At 38.7% G+C, this 21,847-nt stretch overlaps 2 long non-coding RNA genes across 2 annotated transcripts in view; one reads left to right on the plus strand and one right to left on the minus strand.

Annotated features, from left to right (window-relative positions):
* LOC307226859 overlaps positions 1 to 21,847 on the minus strand; it is a 469,238-nt gene that overhangs the window by 358,022 nt on the left and 89,369 nt on the right. The gene's annotated exons all lie outside the window — the stretch shown is intronic.
* LOC307226147 lies at positions 281 to 670 on the plus strand. The gene is made up of 2 exons (XR_013843341.1): positions 281 to 484; positions 519 to 670. It is a non-coding gene; the product is annotated as an uncharacterized lncRNA (long non-coding RNA).

The raw sequence follows: 21,847 nt of genomic DNA on the forward strand, positions 1-21,847 counted from the left end.
TATCACCTTTCAGATCAGGTTTTTATTTCTCAGACCAGACTATTAGGATTCAGCCAGTAGCCAAAATACAGAGTTAAGTATTCTGGTTAAAAGTGAAATAAATAAATTAAGGTCTTATGTATATAATAAAGGTTCATAAATGTACCAAGCAAACACGTTCATGGGTATATAGGCCACATGTCTGAAGCAGCCATGCAGCCATGGAGCCATTTTGACTCCCAGGCTGACCAGGTTTTTTCTCTGCAAGGTCAAATGGAGGAGCCTCCCCATTGTCTTTTCCTTCACAAATCCTGTCTTAAGGGTAGATCCGTGTATGAATAGGGTGAGCCTGTGATCTGCCTCAGGAACTAAGTATTTATCATTATAAAAGACTGGCCAGGCTCCCCAGGGTATCAATCCAGTAAGCATTAACAGGTAACTTGCCAGACAGGAGGTAAACAACCCACTCAGATTTCTGCTTTAGCCCACCCTTTCTGTGATGTAGGTTTGATGTATCTGGGGTGGTGGTCTTGATGTAGGTATGATGTTTCTGCAGGTGGGCTTGAACTCCAGGGCTGGCAATTTAAAATGTCTATATAAGGGCGGACACACCTTGGTTCTGGGTCCTCCTCCTTCTCCTGCGTGTGAAGGGGGCACCCTGTTGCAACAGTTCAATAAAGATCAGGCTTACAAGCTGCTCTGCTTCTCAGTATTCTCTGGTTGGCCTCTGGTTTTTTCCTCCGACTGATGGAGAATTTTCAAAGGACTCTATAAGGGCTCTTGTGTCCCCCATAAGGGAATAAGGGCAGACTTTCGTTTATTACAAAAGGCAGGCACCGTTTCTTTTCTGGGACAATTCCACATTCCATGCAGGGAGAGGGGCAGGCTGATTGTGTGCTTCCTCATCTTATTTCCTGTTGCCCACCTAGACCACTGGAGACTGGAACTGTATTCACAGCATGGATTGTAGGTATCATGAGTTTATCAGGCCACTACACTTTGAGCCATTAAGTGCTCTCTTGCTTTACATTTTCTCAAGTCAACAGGGCTCCGTTTTCCAAACCTACTCCAGACACACACCTAAACACAGAAAGAGCCTTTCCCCTCCCAATTCTTTGTACAGAAAGAAAAGCCACATCAAGTTTTGAGACTCTCCTTGCCATTTTTCTGCAACTTTCAAAAGAAAGAACAACCAGGTCTACAACTTAATATCAAAGCCATGTTCTTCTCTCCTCCTGCTGCCTCATGTTCAAAGGTAAGCAAGGTGCAAAAACTTGCAATCTTTCTTTTCTTTTAGAGACACTGGTTCTTCCTTCAGTCCCTATCTACCATAAGCCACATGCATCTAAAACCACTCCTTAACAAATGGGTACTTCTTCTGTCTAAAGAAAAATAAATACCTTCCTGCCAGTCAATGCGACCCATGAAATACCTGTTTTATATTATATTACTGTTACTGTTACTGTTACTACTACCCACCCTTCACCATATGGTCCCAGGCTCGAGGAGAACATAGTTAATCATATCACTATTATGCCATACTTTTTTCTGCCCCTTTAAACCTAAATTCAAGCCTATTTACCTCTACAGCTTTTAGGCTGCAATCCTATAAGCACTTCCTAACTCAGTGGAACTTGCTTTTGAATGGATGTTTAAAGGACTTTACTATGATATTTAAGAAATGTGAAATGGATTGCTAATTTATATCATGTTAGACCGTATGCTCCCTCTTGTCTCAGGGTAGAACATCTCATTTTTAAGTTAGATAGCGTTGCCAAGTCTATTACTATTCCCTATTATTTCTGAAGTATTATTCCAGTGCTTTAAAAGTCTCGTGTCTTTTATCCTCACAATCCAAAAGGTACATGAAGCTCAGGAATAAGAACTTTTGAAAAGCCACTAAGCAGGCACTGTTGGTTTGTGTCTACTGTTACTGTTAGCCTTCATTCTATATGTATAAGACAGCAGTACTTTATATTCTCTGGCCTCTCACCCAGGCTGTAAATCATTTGCTGAGGTGAGAGGTGCAGGAAGAGGATACCTTGAACAAAGGAAATTAGATAAGATCTAAGGACTTTGATCACCTGGATTTAGCATCACATTTCATTTCTCCAAGGCTTCCAAGAGGAAAACACAGTATATTGGTACCTGGGTAGTGCTGCAACACAGGAGACTGGCAGAACATTGGACATTTTCCTCTGATACATCACAATTAAAATTCAAGTTACCTAAATAATCTCAGGAAAGGTCCAATGGGAAAGGGTTGTACTTTGTTTTATACTAGTTTATCATGACTGAGTCTTCTGGCGATAAATTATCTTTTGTGGTGGTGTTCCTTACGTATCTATTTTATTTTGACCATGAGCCCGGGAGAAAACAACACCCCATATAAAAGCAAATACTTATTGTTGAATGCATGAATTCTCTGTCAACCTTACTTTCTTGAGGACTGAACTTCTACCTCCTGTCCTAAACTCTATATTCTGTGTGGAAAATCAAGACACAAATTGTGCCCATTCAGGAAACCCACTCTTAGGATGTTAACATGCTGCTTTGAGGGTGGGGAGCATGAGATACAAATATTATAAATAAGGATGCAATCCATTGAGGTGTCCCTTTGATTTCAGTGGGGAAATGTAAACATAAGTTTGGCTTTCTTAATGAAATAAATGAGGCTTAAAACATTGTAAATTCCATCTGAACTGTGTCCCAAGTAAACATGCAAGGTGCCACACATTGGCCTCGGAGCGTTTCCAGTAGACATGAATCTAGAAATCAGTCTGAAGAACACTTTTCCTCCAGTATTTAGCACTAACAACATTCTAGTTATTATTTATCAATGTGCATGACTGCTGACAGCATCCAGATGCATTATAACTTTCTACAATTATGCTGAGAGGTTGATACTCATTTTTCATGAATAAATTATTTTGATTACATTCCAACTCTTTTGTTTTAAACATTATATTTATATGTCATCATTAAATTACATCTAAATGCTAAAATGATGACCTCTTAATCTGCTATGCCAGAATACTAAAAGTCAGGCAAAAAAACAACAACCAGAAATGTATCTTGTCATTTCTCAGCATAGATGTTTGTGTAACAGTAAATGCTAAATTGCTACTCTGAATCATGAGTAATACAGCTATTAAAAGGACCAAACATTTGTCTAAGTACATTTCTGATAACTGGAAAATAAATTCTGAAGAATCCTCACTCATTTCTGGCACCTGACAACAACTTTTCAGGTACTCTGACATCCATTTAGAACAGTCTGCTTTCTGAATTAAACAAGCTTGCATGTTCCTACATTTCTGAATACATTTGGTTTGCAAAAAAACTGATCAACAAACAGAAGTTCTGTAGAAATTTAAAACATTCACTGAAATAAATATGCAAATATAACACATATTCTTGTTATAAACAGAATGAGATGAAGTTTGCATAGAACTTTGCACATTGAAAGTGTTATAATGATATGGATAATATTACAGATTCTCTTTGGGGTTGTGACACAATGGTTTCGATTGACAATGCTCTCACTGTGCATAAATTGTCTCAATGCACAAAATCTTTCATCACTTACTTCTGAATAAACCTGCTTAGGATTGTGCTGCTAGTCAGTTATCTGACACTAAGTGAACCATTGCAAATAATTAATCATGAGCACAAGTTAAGCGTGTTTAAATCTCATTGATTTCTCCTACTGAAATCAATGAGTGCCTGACTTTGGGTAGATCATGAATATCAGTGTGCGTGTACAGCAGCGGACTTTAGAGCCCCAATTTCTGCAACACCGAAATTCAGTGCCCCCCCCCCCATCTCTTGCCTTCCATTCTACCTAATAGTTGTGCTGCCCTCAAGGTTCGGTGCCCTGTGTGACTGAACTGGTTGCTCTCCCCTAAATCCACCTCTGGTGTGTGTGTATGCACACAAGCGCATGCAAATGTCCTGAGATATGTCAGAATTTGGGGCTGGTTTTGCAAGAAAGATTGTCCAGAGATTTGGGCTGAGGTGTCAACAGTACAATGACGGCACTCAGCAATCCTCTCCCTCCCTCCCTCCCTCCCTCCCTCCCTCCCTCTCTCTTACAAGTCAAGTCAAGTTGCGGACATTGTGAACCAGGGCTTGAATGCAGTAAAAAGGTAAAGGACCCCTAGACAGTTAAGTCCAGTCAAACGTGACTATGGGGTGCTTTCAGGCCGAGGGAGCCAGCATTTGTCCACAGACAGTTTTCTGGGTCATATGGCCAGCATGACTAAACTTCTGGTGCAACAGAACACCATGACGAAAACCAGAGCGCACGGAAACACTGTTTACCTTCCTGCTGCAGTGGTACCTATTTATGTACTTGCACTGGTGTGCTTTTGAACTGCTAGGTTGGCAGGAGCTGGGACAGAGCAACAGGAGCTCATCACCAGCAAGCAGATTCGAACTGCCAGCCTTCTGATTGGCAAGCCCAACCACTCCCCTCTCTTTCAGGGAGGAGAGTCTTTCCAAAATTGCCATTAGAGGCTCAAGTGGCCTCTGCTCAACTCTCCACTCAGCTATGAAGCTCATTGAGTGGCTTTGGGTCAGTCACTGTCCCTTAGCATAAGGGATATATCATCATCTTCTTGCTACTTGCTATAAATTGCACATTTACTGATGTTTTGCAGAATGTAAAAAAAAACAATGCTAGTTCTCATCATTTGGATGATTTTATCCTCATCTTCTTCAAATTAAGCATGGGGAAGTGCCTGAGAAGGTTCACAGAATCCTAGAAATGGAAGGGACCCCGAGGGCAATCTAGACCAACCTGCTACAATACTGCTTTCAAGTGAAAATATAGGTGAGCCCTGCCTCCAGAGGATAAAACCCCCCTCACATTCTATAGTGCTGTTTTCTTCCCCGAGACAAAGAAAATATTTATGAACCATTTTTATACATATATTCATTTTTGTGGCTTTAAAAAAACCTGAAATGGGCTTCTGTAATTTTTTTTTTGCTATGCACAAGTTTAAATTCAAGTTTGTATTTGGTTAAGTCTAAAATTCTAATGGCGGACAAGTCATTTGATAGTTCTAGAAGTGAATAGTTTGAACATAGTTGCCAAACTGTCTTACCGGTCTGTCCCACCCCCCACCCCCAATTCTGTTGCTTCTGAATGATTTGTGCCTTTTATATAAACATTCAGAAACTATATTTACTTCAGGGCTCACATGTAGTATGTTCAGGGATTTTTTTAAAAAAAATAATAAAGGATAAACTCAACATTATTTTTATGTCTCTGAAGTTACTTTTGTGTCTAAAACTATGAGATGTTGTCTCCCATGAAAGACAATAAGCTTACTCATACTACAGAAGTCATTGGTAACAAGACTAAATATTTTTAAAAATCAAATAAAGTAGGTTTCATATGTCATAATAATTCTGCATTTTTTAAAACTAAAGGCCAAGTATGAAATATTAATATCAGAAACCAATAAAACACATGTCTGTATGTTGAATATGTGCTTTTTTTAATTAAAAACCCCCAAGAATTCCATTTAATTACACTGCCAACATTTATTATAAAATGATATATTTGGTAAAATAAAGGAACATATACCTTAACTTTTAAATTGATCCCTGCTTGGCATTCTGTGTACTCCTGTACCCAGAAAAATGAAGAGAAAACATTCACTGCTGCAAACCACAGTGGTGCTATTGTGAGTTGCGCTTGACTCACAGGTTATGAGAAGATATTCAAAAATAGCCATCAGAGGTGTCAAGTCATCCATTTATAGCTTTTAGATGGCATTCCCCCCCCCTCTTTTATTATTTTTGCAAAATGCACTTGCAGAAATCATCAGGAAGCTACCTTATTTTGAAAGGCAAGTAGAGAAGAAAGCAAATAAAGAAATCTCACACTTACTATGGCTGTATGTTTGGTGTGTGTGGGTGTGTGGGTGTGTGTAAAACACTGAAAAATAAAAACGGCGATACACATAAAATGGTTCAAATCCTGCAGTTCAAACAAAAAGGGCTCAAAAAATTACACACACTTTGCTATGTATACACAATAGAACTGATTTAAATTAACAAAAATTTAATGCTTAATGCTAGTATGTCTAATGCCAGGAGTCATCTTTGTAAGCATTTAAACAATAAGCATTAGTTCCTTACCATGGCCAGTAGGCCAATTTTAATTTTAGCATTACAATAATAATGTAAAAAGACAGGGGAGACAACGGACTATATTTACATATATTCTATTAATTATTTAACTTTTTACATTAGCATTATATATTTATAATGCTAATTATTCACAGAAAAACATCCTCAATATTAAGTAGGAAAATTATATTATTATTATTATTAAATATGGTATAACAAAAGTAAGGTTTGGCTGGTTATTTACTATAGACCACTAGTGCCCCCTTCTGCTGTGAAATAAAAACAAATACACAGAATCATTTTATTATTATTTTTTTTCTTATTTCTCTGCTTTTGCTTTTCCCCCCACATGGCTGGTCAATTTTACACTGCTCCCTGGTTAAAACAATTCACTTTCTTTTAAAATAGCCATTGAAATAAAGAGAATATAATAATAATAATAAAATACTGCTTCAGAATCTTCACTTCCAAGAGAACATTATGTGATACAGGAGGATTATAACATGTTCCTCTTCATATGGGGATACGAAGCAAAGTCTTATACAAGCAACCAAAATAAAAGTTTGAAAAAGAATTTGAGTTTTTAGAAAGATGTTTATAGCAAACCTTTGTACATACAGGGCTGTCATGTTGCCATCCTTCAGGGCAGGGAGTCTGAGGCAAACACTGAAGCTCTTATTCATTACAGTATTTTCCTATAGATTGACTATGAAGGGTAAAAGGTGATACAACTGATACAAACTCATCATTAATTGCCATAACATTGCACTTTATCTATTTGCTACATTCAAGTGAGGTAACAACTGCTGTGCGCTAGTATTTTCCATGTGACTACTAATTCCTTTCTACTGATCTTTAGCTAGCTGTATTGGTTACAATTTTCACAGCTGAATGGAATTCATATTTTTTTGTGAGGTTTATCTTCTTTTCTGAAGACCAGTGTAAAAAAGGAAACTGAAAACGGGGAAAATAGTTAAGGGGTGTTCAAGGGCAACTCGGAGACATCCCCATATTAATTTTAAATGTACCCTTGGTTGGCTATGTAAAATGCAAGCAGATTAGTGAAACACCATCAATATATTGCTAGAAACAAATTAACGGGAGTAGCAAATACTAGAAGCTGTTTTTCCTAAAAGGAGAACACAGTACTTGCATTCAACACAAGGAACAAATTACTTTTGTTATCAGATCTTAATTTAAAACAGAATCATTAGATGAACATCATAAGCTTGTAAACTTAGCCATAAAAGTTAAATACAAGTACTGGCTATGAAATAGCCTTATGTAAGCTTAATTTTTTTAAAAATCAGGGAAAAAACCCATAACTATATAGAATTATATCTGGCTGTTGTAGTGCTGCACCTGTATAGAATATTTAATTTTGAGAAAATATTTTATTTTCTGGCAAAAATGAAAAAATATATCATAGTGCACCAACTATCACCAAACCACATAATTATTTTTATTTAATAAATTTGCAGAAATGAAAACAGATGTTTAAGACAAAAACTCCATTTTCAGAAAATGGCTATTTTAATTCCACTAGGCACAACATCATATATAGGCTATGTATGTATTCACCAACTTGTCATTCTTTAAGACAAAAATTGAATCATATTTGGAGAACTTTGCAGATTCTTAGCTCTCTATGGATTTGAAGGTGTAAGTTACAATCTAAGATTCTACATGTGCAGAGCTGCAGAGAAACTAGTCTACACAACTGTGAAACCTTATAAGAAATGTCAGCTCACTATACTACTCCTCTGTGTAGAAACAAAGAGTTTATGGCACCTAGAATTCTTGTCAGCAATTTGCATATTCCCGTTCACAAAACAAGTGTTTTTGTTCTTGTTGTTTTGCATTCTGTATTCTGAGGATACACTCCCACAGCAGATTTTAGAGGATTTTCCCCCTCTAAGTTCGGCAATAAAAAGTGCACAATTCTAGGCAATATTACCATAAATTAATTTAAGCTGCTCTGCTTTAATATGATGTAGTGCCGTTTATTTCAATGGGTGTTAACTCCAAATATGGCTTTTAACTGATCAGCCGTTCATAGCTAAAGCTTACGCTAGAAAATAGCTATTGAAAAACACAGTATTATCTCTTACATTCATATTGCACTTTCCAGGGAATCATAATGAAAAACTGATTATGGCATGACAGGTGAATATTAGGTTCAGTACTTTTTTTCTGGGGGTATGCAGGGGTATGCGTATCCCTAAACATTTTGTGAATCCAAGTTTGGCCTCATTGAGGGGCAGTATTTCAATAGGAGCAGGAAAATGAGAGTACAGTGGAACCTCGGGTTACATGCTGTCCTCCTTACGAATGCTTCGGGTAATGAGCTCCGCTAACCCGGAAGTAGATGTTCCTGGTAGCAAACTTTGTCCCAGGATGCGAGTGGAAGTCGCGCACTGGCAGCGAGGTGGCAGTGGGAGGCCCCATTAGCAAAAGCACGCCTCAGGTTAAGAATGGTTTCGGGTTAAGAACGGACTTCCAGAACGAATTAAGTTTGTAACTGGAGGTACCACAGTACCTCTAAACATTTTTTTTTAGGAAAAAAACTGATTAGGTTCTTCGTAAGCAATATATTGATTTGTTATATAATCATATTTTTCACACAGACTGCCTTGATTACAATTAAGCACTGCTACTTGTATGCATAGCTCAGTCAACTGTTCAACTTCCATTAGTGGTGAGAAAGGGGGGGCACTAAACATCTCATTATTTCACAGCAACAAACAGGGGTGTCAACTTGAATAAAATAGGGGGGCAAGTAAGTCCTGCCCTGCATAATCAATCACATGACGTGGTGCAGGAACACCGTTTGGCATAAAATACCCATCAACTTTGGGGGGCCCCAACCCCCTCCAATATTTTATGGGGGGGCAAAGACACCTCTGCCCCTAGGAGTTGATTAGTCTTAGTTGTTCAGGATGATGAATGTCATTTTCTGTGTGTGGTCATGAAACACTTATTTTGTGGAGTCTGCCCTATACATTGCTGGGACCAATTTAATGACTTGGGACCAAGGGATCTGAGAGAACACCTTTTCCAGTACTGACCTACCTAGACTGGCAGAGATAACAGAATCATAGAGTTGGAAGGGACCATGAGAGCCATCTACTCCAACCCCCAGCAATACAAGAATATTTTGCCTAGCACGGGGTTTGAACCCATGACCCTGAAATTAAGAATTCTGTGCTCTACCAACTGAGCTATCCCAGAAGACAAAGCCCTGCTTCTCTCCTTGCCCCCACCAGAATGTTGCCCACTGTCTCGTGATGTGAAATAGGGCCTTCTCTGTGGTGGTGCTCCAGTCATAGAACTTCCTCTAATGGCATGGCTATTCAGTCACCTAGAAACATTTTTATTTGCCCAGGTTTATGGTGGACCTGGTTCTCTCTCCTGAACTATGCAATTTTAAACAGTGCTATTTTTCAAGAAAAAGAGGTGTTGGAACTCACCATGAACATTTCCCTTGTTTTCCTATAATGGCAATGGAGCCCACCAGAGAGGTGCCGGAACTGAGTTCTGGTGAGTTCTGGCTGAAAAAAATATCTGGTTTTAAATGGGAATGCTGTCTAATTCTTTATGTCTTGTGACATTTTGATATTTTCGAATGTTTCGTTGCATTTTATTTTTCTAATTCAAACATTTACTTTCATCAAATATTGTTTAATATTGCTCCCGATTTGGTGTATGTGTGTGACAAAAAATGGTATACAAATACTTTAATAAATAAAATTTCTGAACTCATCTGTAAACTGCGCTAAATGCAAGCAATGCTTTTAAGCCTCACATTTCAATTAGCGCCCATTTAAGGTAAAGGTAAAGGTACCCCTGCCCGTACGGGCCAGTCTTGACAGACTCTGGGGTTGTGCGCCCATCTCACTCAAGAGGCCAGGGGCCAGCGCTGTCTGGAGACACTTCCGGGTCACGTGGCCAGCGTGACAAAGCTGCATCTGGCGAGCCAGCGCAGCACACGGAAACGCCGTTTACCTTCCTGCTAGTAAGCGGTCCCTATTTAACTACTTGCACCCGGGGGTGCTTTCGAACTGCTAGGTTGGCAGGCGCTGGGACCAAGCAGCGGGAGCGCACCCCGCCACGGGGATTCGAACCGCCAACCTTTCAATCGGCAAGCCCTAGGCGCTGAGGCTTTTACCCACAGCACCACCCGCGTCCCAGCGCCCATTTATCTAGTTACAAAAAAAATGCATCACAGAATCACATGAAAAAATGATTTCACTATGACTTTTTAAAAATCTGCTTGCCATGGAGACTGTGGAAGAAGATTGGAAGAAATTTAAGATGTATCTTAAGAATTATTATAAAATTGAGGAGTGCTAAAATGCTGAGGAAAAAGAAGACGTAGAATTGCAGCGGAAAATTGTGTTTAATTTTAGGGTGGAATTGAAAAAGAGAATGAAGGGTTGCTGAATAATGGTTTAAAATTAAGGATGCAAAAAGGGAAAGGTATGGGGAAGTCCGGGAAAAGAGGGTTATGGAAATAAGGTTAAGAAAATATGAGTTTTTGTGTTTGTTTTTATGTTGTTTTTGTTTATGTTAAAAAATTTGGAAATTAATAAAAAAATTTATTTAAAAAATAAAAATTTGCTTGCCATGTCCTAGGTGGGGTAGAGAGAAAAGGTGAAGGTTTGAAAATTTAGTTTTAATTGCAAACAATGGAGCATTTTCAAGCAAGTTTTCAAACCTTTTGTACTGCACAAAATTATGAAGGTTGCTCATGCAGCCAGTGTTTCTCTTCCTCACTCTGCAGCCCACCATACAGAAACAGTATGTCTCCCACTTGTGTAACATTGGATACAACCCAAAATGTTGTTGTTTTTAATTGTTTTAAAAAAATTATTTAAAAACATTTATAAACAGCTTAATATGTTAAATTCTTAAGTGATTGCTGCTGGTTTTCTTTCCTGTTTACACTTACACACATACATATTTATAGACAGATAGATGATGAAGCCAAATAGCATTTTAGCAGTATTATTCAATAATTTATATGGACAATTCTCCAATTTGATGCATTTCAGCAGTTCAAAAAATAATATTTAAAATAATGAATAGGTGAAGATTTTGCTAGCCCTTGACCCTGTGAACAGGTATTTGTGCGTCAGAAAGCCAATAAATATTTCAGCACCATAATCTTTATAGCTTATCTCCAAACATTCCAAGCATCTACCTTAGTGCAGCATAATATCATCTTTATTTCATTATCACTGTGTGATGCAGTGAGCTATGCTCCTGGAGGATATGTTGTCTAATGATGTTTTCCCAAAAGGCAAAAGCTTACCAAAGGAGCCAGGCTGGAGTTGCAGGTGATGGCAGCTCTGGCAGTCTCTCTGTTGATCAGAAAAGCTCTCTAGGACCTCAACACACTTGTTTGAAACAGAGTATGCCAGTATCTGCTTTTGCCTAGGATAGGGATATTCTGCTATAAAGTGGGTCTTCCCTTAAAGAGGGCACGTATTGAGGTGAGACCTGGAAACAGACACCCTGTGTTGTGGGTAAGCATGATTGGTCAGCCACAACACCCGATTGGTAGGTCCCTCATAGCTGGGTGCAATCTGGCCAATGGAATGCAGTCCAAATGGTTCCAGGGACCTATTTATGCCCATGCACATGGCCCAGAGCTTCCTCTTTCGGCACGTGCATTTGGAACACCCACCCACCTCTCCCTACTTTTAGGGCTTTGCGCTTGACCTTGCTATGCCGTCATGTGTCATCTGTTGTTGGGATAGGGGCACAGCAGGAATTTCCCCCACTTGGCTGACTGGCTGTTACCATTTGGGTTTCACCTGCTGCATAGCAAATCATCACAACTTGTAAAGTTGCAGACAGGCCCTGGTTTAGGTGATAGGGATGGGAGAACGCTCTCGCCATCCCTATGTGAAAGGTATTTTGTTAAAGGAATCCAGGGACTCTATGGTTTGGTGAACCCCTGAGAGGGGGCTGTGCCCGTTCCTAAGTCCACGGAGACATTTGGGTGGCAGAGATAGCCTGTTCCCGGCTTTCCACTTATCCAGGTGTTCACCCTTGGGCTGACCTATGCTGGAACCCTGGGTCAGCACTACCTGCAAGGCAGGGAGCTAGTTGAACCAGAGCCTATGAAACCAATCACTTTCTGTAATCAATAAAGTTGTGGTCTAAATTCTGCCAAAAACCAACACCAAAATTTGAGTCATGTGTGAATTTATTTAGGGGGGGAGGTTTCTGGGTCTGAACATGCAGTCAGTGAAAGACGTTGATAGCATTTCCAACATGTAGCATGCGTGGAAAGGATGGAGAGGCACTGCCAACGTTGTCACCACCTGCTGCTCCATCCTGGCTCCTGTGGTCAGCTTTTCCCCTTGGGGGTCATCGGCAGACTGTCTTGCTACTGGGTGCTAGTATGGGATGAAGGCCTCTGGAATGAGCTAATAATCTCAAGAGGTGTCAACATTCAAAGGAGCCATTCAAAGAGCCCCAATTCATTTTCAGAATAAGCAGACTGCTACTTTCCAAATCCTGGGAACAGCCTTCTAGGGTTCTGGCATCGTTGATCCCAACACATAGTTGTGACACTGGGGGCAGTCCACAGAATAGCTCTTTGAGGCAAGGACTAACTGTTAAGCCCTCAAGGTAAGCTATTTGAATGTCATCATGAGCCTACATTTCAAAATAAAACCAGAAGTTTTAAAATATTCATAATAAGATATTATGTGGACCGCGAAGATACTCAGTACTCATTGGGCTGTTCTAGATGGGGGGGTCAACCCCTTGGAGTTTTTTCTCCATAATATTTATTTGTACTTCTGCAAACTGTTTCCCTCAGCATGATAGCTTCCCTCTTCTCATCCCATCTTGGCTACATAGCCATTCGAATTCAAGCCTGAGTTCACTCTTAGAGGGGAAAAATAATCTTCTGTACATGATTCTGTTCATGTGCACAGTGCAGGCTTATGAGGCTATGCAGTGATTAGGAAGAGGCATTAACCAAGAGACAGAGGAGCTCTTGGTGCCCTTTTTGGTGGGAGACAGAAGCCAGTGGTAGAGACATGTGCCTGGCTGTTGCCTAGCTAGCAACATCCAGGAATGGCTGTTGACATTCATGCCCAAAGGAATCATTCCTAGCCACTAGGAAGTAATGCACCCACCGGATGCTAACTTCAGACCCCCATATTCTTTGCTGCCTCACTTTACATTGTGAAAACAGTACTGAGTCACTTCACCATTGCTTGCTCCTTGGTGGCAGATCCCTCTTCCCTCACCTTATGTTCCAGTGCACCTCCCCACCAGCCACCACAGCATATAGAAATGAAAGACAATGGAATATTGTGGGTGCATGTTACAAATGAGAGAATCACAAAATGTAAGGTTGGCTAGTAGGCCATTTCCCAAATCTTCTCTTTAGCATGAAGAGATGTAAAGTAACTGAGAGTCCTCCCAGACAAAATTGATTATCCTAAACTTTCTAGTGCAATTATTCTATCACTTTTCTAACTGACAAAGCTCAAAATACAAAACATGATGGAAAACTGCATTGGAAAGTGCAATGCCGTATAACTTCCACGTGAACAAACCAGGGACTCAGCTATAAAGCTGCAAATAAAGCGTTTTAAATGTGTTGTAAAGTGAATATACGAATGTGACACTAGATGGTGAGAGTGAGCTATGCCAAATTCAATAAGACATTGAATTTGGCATAGCTCACTCTCACCATCTAGTGTCACATTCGTATATTCACAACTTTTTTGAAAAAAACAAAAAGAATAAACCTTTTTGACAACATTTTTTTGTGTGTGTGTGGATTCCGCCCAGAATGAATGTGCAACAAACATGGGACCATCACATAATCTCTATGCAAATTTTAAATGGGACCAGGATTTTGTTTTATGGCATGGCACCTGTGAAAGAAAGGGCACAAAGTACAGGGTCCTGTTGATGTTGGCTCCGCCCCGCTCCCTGAATAAACTAATGCAAAAAATAAGGGTGCAGAACTTGAAGATTTTTTTCTGTGACTTTTAGCACAATAAGGGTGAAATCCTAACTCCACTAACCTGGAAGTAAACACCATTGATTTAAATAGAACCTATGTCTGAGCAGACATGGTTAGGATTGAGTCCCTGTATATCATTTAGGCTGGGCTTTCCCCCCTCTCAGGTGGGTACCATTGCCATTCTAAGAGAACAAGGGAGACATTCATGGTGATTTCCAAGACTTCTATTTCTAAAAAAAATAGCACTGCATTTAGGGGACATTTTTGAACAATTCATCTCATTTTACAGTGGGGACCTCTGGAGACTGATAAACAGGTACCAGTATCTGTGTTAGTGTATTGTGCACAGTATTCCACCATAGAGACCCCTCGTTTCTTTTTTCTTTCATCTATAGTTGGGGAAAGAGGACAGAAAGTGGAGAGAGTGGACATATAAAGGGCAATGTGGAACAGAGAGGGCAGTGAAAAAGACACACAAAGAGAAGGTTGATATGGCTAGTGCAAGAGACAAAATACCATTTGCAAGAATTATGTTTAATAATTAGTCTTTCCTTTTAAGTCTCTGAGAACTTTTTATTCATGAGCTTAAGTTATGCAAGTCTAGAAGAATGGTATAAAAGAAAATCTTCAGCCTGTGATGAAGCTATTATTGAGAGGCAGTGTGACCTAGTGCTTAGGGTGTTTCTCCCCTCTCCAGGTTTGTTTTCTAACAATAAAACTTCTCTGTGATAGTCACAACTTTAGGATCTCCCAGGATCCATGCATCCACTTTATAAAACTCAACCGTAAACCTTGTCTTAGTTCAAATCAAATCAGGTAAATAATTTGTAGATATAAGTACTAGTAGCCCACATTGCTGTTGAAGCTTTAGGAAAGCGTCGAAATCAGACTTATCCAGTAAATGAACAGTTATAAGCCTGCTTGACTCACCTTTATTCTGTTGCCTATCACAGCCAGAAAAAAATTGTAAAAGAAAAAGCAATTCAGGGGAAAATGTAGTGAATGCAGAGAGGGCTGATGTGAGGAATTTCAATAAATAATCTATGCAGAATGGTTTATGGTTGCGTATTCCATGAGAAAATAATAAGCAAAATATTGCCCCCAAAAAGAGAACAAAAGATTAAGTATCTACTTGTGGATTAGCTTTCCATATTATACTTTGACAGGATGTCAGGAACTACCAAATCCATTACATTTATTAATGACACTAGAAACAGCAAAACACAGAAAAGCAGTGCTTGTCAGTTCAGCTCACCTAAAAATTAATTATGGCCATCATACAAATATTTTAAATGATATTTCAGTTGTACTTAAGACAGCTACAAAGGCAGATAACCTGCAAGACATAAATCTGCAATGATGAAGTTATTACCAGTTTTGGTGGGTAGTTTTCTATCTTTAAAGAGCAGGTTATATCTTTACATTCTTGCTGTCTTTCACTTTTCTAAGGTGACTAAGTAATAAATACAAAAGAGGAGGATATATAGCATAGGGAAACATGAGATAATGAAAGCAGCCTTGTCTATTCCTTGGAAAAGAATTATTAGCTTCTCAATGTGATGTTTTAAGTAGAGTATATTGCAGGAGAGTCTGAGTAAGTAAAAAGTCAAACAAAGCAAAATATAAATATCATCTCACCATTTTGAATCCTCAGATTCAAATATTTGTTCTTTCTACATTTGCTGACTGAGTTGAGGATTTGTGTCATATAATTCTTGCTAGCACACATAACTAAGTACATTTATTATTGCTTTCATGAGCACACAGGTAACCTGTTTTGCATCTTATAACAAAAGTGACATCCCTTCTAAAGCAGACACTGCCTTTGATGCTATTGCTCATGAAGCATTGTATTGTGACCACAGAACTTAGAGGTTGTGCCCAGGCCTTTTCTACAGAAGAAACTCAATGGATAACAATAGGGTGTTTTTTTCTAAACCACACCAGGTTCTTTCGCAAAAGGATATTACATTCCCCTTTAATTTCACATAGATGCAATACTGCTTTTTCCTTATCATCTGGATACAGGTCTTGGAATCTCATTGGAGGGAGGGGGATGATGAAACAAAAGCCAAGCCTATAATGGTGATCAGCCATGATCAATACAACTTTCTACTAGACAAAGCATTTCTTTGTAACTAAAAATCTAGGCTGCCTGAGTCTAGTGAGTATTCAGAGAGATGCAATGGTGAAGCGCTCAAAAAACTAAGTAGTTGTACACCTTGCATGGAAGGGGAATGACTGGATCTCCATGTAAGCCACTCTGACCTTAATAATAAAATATGATGATGATATTATGATAAGTAAAATACTTTGAAGCTGGACTGCTGCAATAGTCTCTATGGAAGGGTAGAACTGATAAGTATTTGGAACCACCTAGGCTTGCTCAAATCCCCTTGACGGGGTGAGCTCCCATTGCTCGGTCCCTGCTCCTGCCAACCTAGCATTTCGAAAGCACGTCAAAGTGCAAGTAGATAAATAGGTACCACTCCAGCGGGAAGGTAAACGGCATTTCCGTGCGCTGTTCTGGTTCGCCAGAAGCTGCTTAGTCATGCTGGCCACATGACCCGGAAGCTGTATGCCGGCTCCCTCGGCCACTAAAGCGAGATGAGCATCGCAACCCCAGTCATCCGCGACTGGACCTAATGGTCAGGGGTCCCTTTACCTTTACTGATTTGAACTGGTCAGTATATAAAATGCTCCTCTTGACCATTTTTCTTCTCTCTATCACCAGCAGAGGGAACCCAAGTAAATATGCCATCTGTTCATCAAGCACAAGTGGCAAAGGTGCTTAGAGGTGTATTTGTGGTGGCAATATCAAAATTATAAGATTATTGACAGGAGGGGAAGATATGCCGTTCCATCTCGTGCACATTTTACTTAGAAAGTTTGATGTGATTCATTCCAAGTAAGTGTAATTAGGATGGTAACCTTGCATTACTTTTAAAATGCTTCAATTTACAAGGCAGCTCACTGATGTCTCAATAAAAGGGTATCTATAAACTAGTTTATAGAGTATAGATCTAAATTTCATTATTATTTTGTATCCTGTGTTGGAATTTAGTGCATGCCTTTTAAAGCAACTGGGGTGAAGGTTTTCATGTCACTGAGAAATAAAGATGATGTCACAAATATTCCTTTTCATTGGGATCCAAAGATCCATATGTAAAATTAATTCACACTAATTTCCCCCATCCTCTGAGAAGCTTGAAACTTGGGGAAATTTTACCGGAAGCGTTCTTACTAGGAATTACAGGTACCAAAATACCAAAGGATCAGAAAAGATTGTTTATGTATGCGACAACAGCTGCACAGATGCTACTGGTCCAGAGATGGAAGGAAGAGTTAACCCCGACCAGAGAAGAATGTCAAGTGATGATGGACTATGCCAAAATAGCAAAACTAACTCAGAAATCAAGAAGACAATAACTTTCAGAAAGAATGGGAAAAGTTTGTAATTTGTATACAAGACCACTGCAAGCAGGTTAAAACATTGGCAGGATTTTAATCACACTTGTAAAGTAACGGAAACTATGGACAATTTAGAAGGAAAAATATTTGGATAAATATTGATATGCAGTTGTAATTATTTTTACTAGGACCCATGGAAGGGATGGGGGGAAGTCATGAGATTCAAAGTAATCTGAGTATTTGGATTTTGAATTGATGCTTGTTGTGTGTTTATATTTTCAAAAATCAAATAAACTTTTTTTAAAAAAAACTTGGAATTTTGAGAGCAGCTTCCGATAATAAGCACAAGGAGCTATCATCGAAGAATAGGAAGCACAGATAATTTTACAGTCATCTGTAGTAAGCATATACAGTATGGCTTTACAGTTCTCTACATACAAATCTTACAAAGAATTGTTTCCCCAGTGTGCACTGCTAATATGTCAAAGGCTAATGCAACCATACTGTGATATTTAGCATTTTACCTGTCACCATCCTGGCTATTCTCATTCCCTAAAATAGTGTTTCCTGTCAAACTATACTATGAAGGAAATAGGAGGCAAAAATTACTGTTCCAACTGCATTCTATTAATGGCATACTGTCTTCTCAGTTTTAGATGCTTATTTCTGAAATCTGCATGCAAAAATAAAGCAACTCCACATTCTAGAATGCTGTATCAAAATATTTATGAAAAAATGTAGATAAGTCCTCTTCCAGGTTCAAGAGTCTCAGCACTGTTTCAAGGACAGCTGAAGCTAAAGCTTTTTCTTACAGAAATTAGTAGAATCAATTGTACAGCATGTTTTACTTAAATGACAGACTTTCAGGCATTCTGTGAAGTGGACTAAAGTTCTATCTATATTATTTAACACTAGCTTTAAAACAATCTGAAATACTTTACCAAGTCTAGTGTTATTTTTACTTTTCTCTTTTAAAAAAAAACCCCAATCCCCCATCCATCAAATTCGGAGAGAATTTTGCCAATGGATAATTTGATGAAATTAAAAGAGTTTTGAAAGTAGTTTTGCAATGATTGGCCTAAAGGTGAAATCTAGCTTCTTCATCTGGTACCTAATACAAGACATGTGAACAATTAGATAGGAACATCACTTTTCCATTCCCTTAAAAAAGTAATACTGTTAAATTTGAAGTAGAATATTTCAATTACAGCTTTTATGTCTTCCAACTCAGTAACATTAAGTGAAACAGAAAGGTCACCTGGTTAAATCACATAAATTCCTGGTATGTGTGGGGTTTTTCCAGTGAGAACCTTCATTATTTGGAAACACTGGATTTCAATTATGATAGGCTAATTGGAGGGAAATATTTTTTATAATTGTATTATTGTGAACATACAATTTATAGCATTCCTATAATCCCTCAGTTTAGAAATGTGACATATTATTCAGTCGGGGCCCTTTGATGTGTGTTTTCCCCTTCAGTCTATGCTCCAACAATTCTGTCATACAGAGAACTGAAAATTAAGTTATTCTCACCAGCAATACTCCCTCACAAAGCATCTATCAAGCCATAGATATAAACCTCAGAACAATTCTTGCCAGGTTTCTCATGCAAATGCTGCAGAAAAACTTACAAGAGCACTTTAAGATATTGAGAATCCTTCAATACAGCCCAGTATAATAACTTTTACTTGCTAATTTCTATGGGTCAGTTGCAAAGGAATAGACCTGTCAATCTTTTTCAGATGTAGCAGAATTTGTCTGTCTACAAACAGGGATACTTTGTTGTTGCCATAGAGACTAATCCCCCACTTTCCTTCTGTTGACACAGCTAGTCACTGTCTAAACTACCTGATCACACTTTTAATAGGCAGCTGGCTGGAGTACCATAAAATGCGCAAATCAAGTTTGGAACACTTGACACATCTACCGTTGTTTCTAAAGATGTGCAAAGAATTCTACTTTATTTGTTATTTTGCTAAAGTAAAACATTACTTAAGTAACCATTAATTTGCCCAAGTTCTAAGTTAATTATACTGTTCAGATTGGCTAAATTGTTATTGTACAGGCATTAGTACTTTTTGTAATGGGTGTGAAAACCTCCCAGATAATAATTGATCATAAACATGCAAATTATTAGCAATATCTATTCTCTTTCTCCGACTCTTTTCATTGAGCACAGCAATGCAAAATTGTAATTTTTCTAATGCTCAAGTTTTAAAAGCTGTTGAGAAACTGACTATGTAAGCAAAGACAGTCTTTGCCATACAGCGAAGGTCTGCAGTTGTCAGACCTCTCAAATAAATTGTCATTTCTATTATATCTGACTGAGTTTGAATAAGCAAAGCAAGATGTAGTCTGTAATCTAAAGCCTATTAGGTGGAAATACAATGTTTTTGGCTTCGAGTTTTACATTTTAAAAAGGAGGGAATTTAAAAAAATAAAAAATAAAACTGTTCCACCTCCTGACTCACAGAAGCATACACACCTCTGAACACCGTTTTATTTGGAGATTTGGGGAAAGGCCCAACACATTGCAGTATTCAATTTATGTTTACATCAGCAGTATTCATTTTCCTAAAACAAAAAACTAGACAAAAAAACCTTTGGCTTAGCTAGCATATGTAAATCTAATTTTCTCCATATTTCACATTCAAAATATAAAACTATAAACATTTCTAATATGTCCCCTTGCCTTGTGTCCTCCTTTAATGTATGTTGGGGAATGGGTTTGTTGTTGTGCCTCCTTCAATTAAGAGGAAAAACTGATGTGTATCATTAATTACGTCAGTGAGAATCATAAATCATCAGTGAGTACTGCAATTCATTATTTTTAAGTCATGTGAAGAACCATGACAGGCACAAGATAAATCCACAGACTTTTCATCTCAGAGTGATAAGGGAGGAAAAAATAGAGATGGGGAAAAGATGCAAGAAGATTATCATCAGTTTATAAGTTCTACACACACACTATTTCACTGCACAAAACAGATTTCATAGCACAGCACCACATTTTGCTATTCTCACCGTGTTTAGGAAATGCCAGGTACCCCATTATAAAGTATAGCTTAGTGATGTTTTTATAAGTATACTGCAGAAACAAAGTAGGCTGTCTTTGTCTTAATGGTAAGATAAAAAGTAGTTAAAGATATGTTTATCTTAGAAGTAAAAAAAAAAAAAAAAGCATTAAGACTTACTAGGTTCCGGGCATATCATACAGTAACGTACATTTCCCAAGGAAATATCACAGTAACAGTAACAGAATTAAACTGGAGCACAACAATTAGAAGAAGCATTTTTCAAAATTGGTTTTCATTGCTCAAATTTGCATATACTTATACTTTATATCTTGGCCATCAAATTTTCCAAAATATTTCCCAACTTATTTCTTTCTTCTTGAACATCACCCTCGTGTTGTTACTAACAGTAGACTCAAATCTTTATAGAGAGATTTGAAGTAAATCACTGTATGCGTTATGCTTCATTTTTTAAAAAAGAACATGCCTGTCACCCAAAACTAGTCCTCAGGTGGGGGTGGGAGAACAGGGTACGGGGTGTGGGAAAGGGATAATAATCCCATTTGACAAGATGGAGCAGAATACCTCAGTTGGGTAGAGCGTGACGCTGATAATGCCAAGGTTGCAGATTTGATCACTATATGGGACAGCTGCATATTCCTGCACTGCAGGGGGCTGGACTAAATGATTCTCAGGATCCCTTCCAACTCTATGATTCTGTGACTGCAAATGCACTACAGTGGTACCTTGGGTTATAGACGCTTCAGGTTACAGACTCTGCTAACTCAGAAATAGTACCTCGGGTTAATAACTTTGCTTCAGGATGAGAACAGAAATTGTGCGGTGGTAGCAGGAGGCCCCATTAGCTAAAGTGGTACCTCAGGTTAAGAACAGTTGCAGGTTAAGAACGGACCTCCAGAATGAATTAAATTCTTAACCTGAGGTACCACTGTGCTTTGAATTCATTTCAATGTGATAGGTAGGAATAGTTTGCCACACTTGTGGCAACTAAGAGCGAGAAAAGCCCTCATGTCTTTACTAATGGGAGACACATCTCATGTCAGCACAATGCAGGTGTGTGGCTGCTGAGAGGCCATGAGCACGCAGACATGAGCACCAATGGTGTTCTGCGACAATGCCTAAACTAGCTGCCACTAGCCCTGCCACAGCTATACACCCTCATGGCAATGATTTCATCTGCCCACTGCCTCCACGTCTCTTGCCAATATGAGGCCACCCTTCCCCTAAGGTTGCTTCTTCGTGGGAGCAGTCTCTTCCTGCTTGTTGCATTACCTCACTA

This window comes from Podarcis cretensis, assembly GCF_951804945.1.
Source record: "Podarcis cretensis genome assembly, chromosome: 11".
NCBI classification, from domain to species: Eukaryota; Metazoa; Chordata; class Lepidosauria; order Squamata; family Lacertidae; genus Podarcis; species Podarcis cretensis.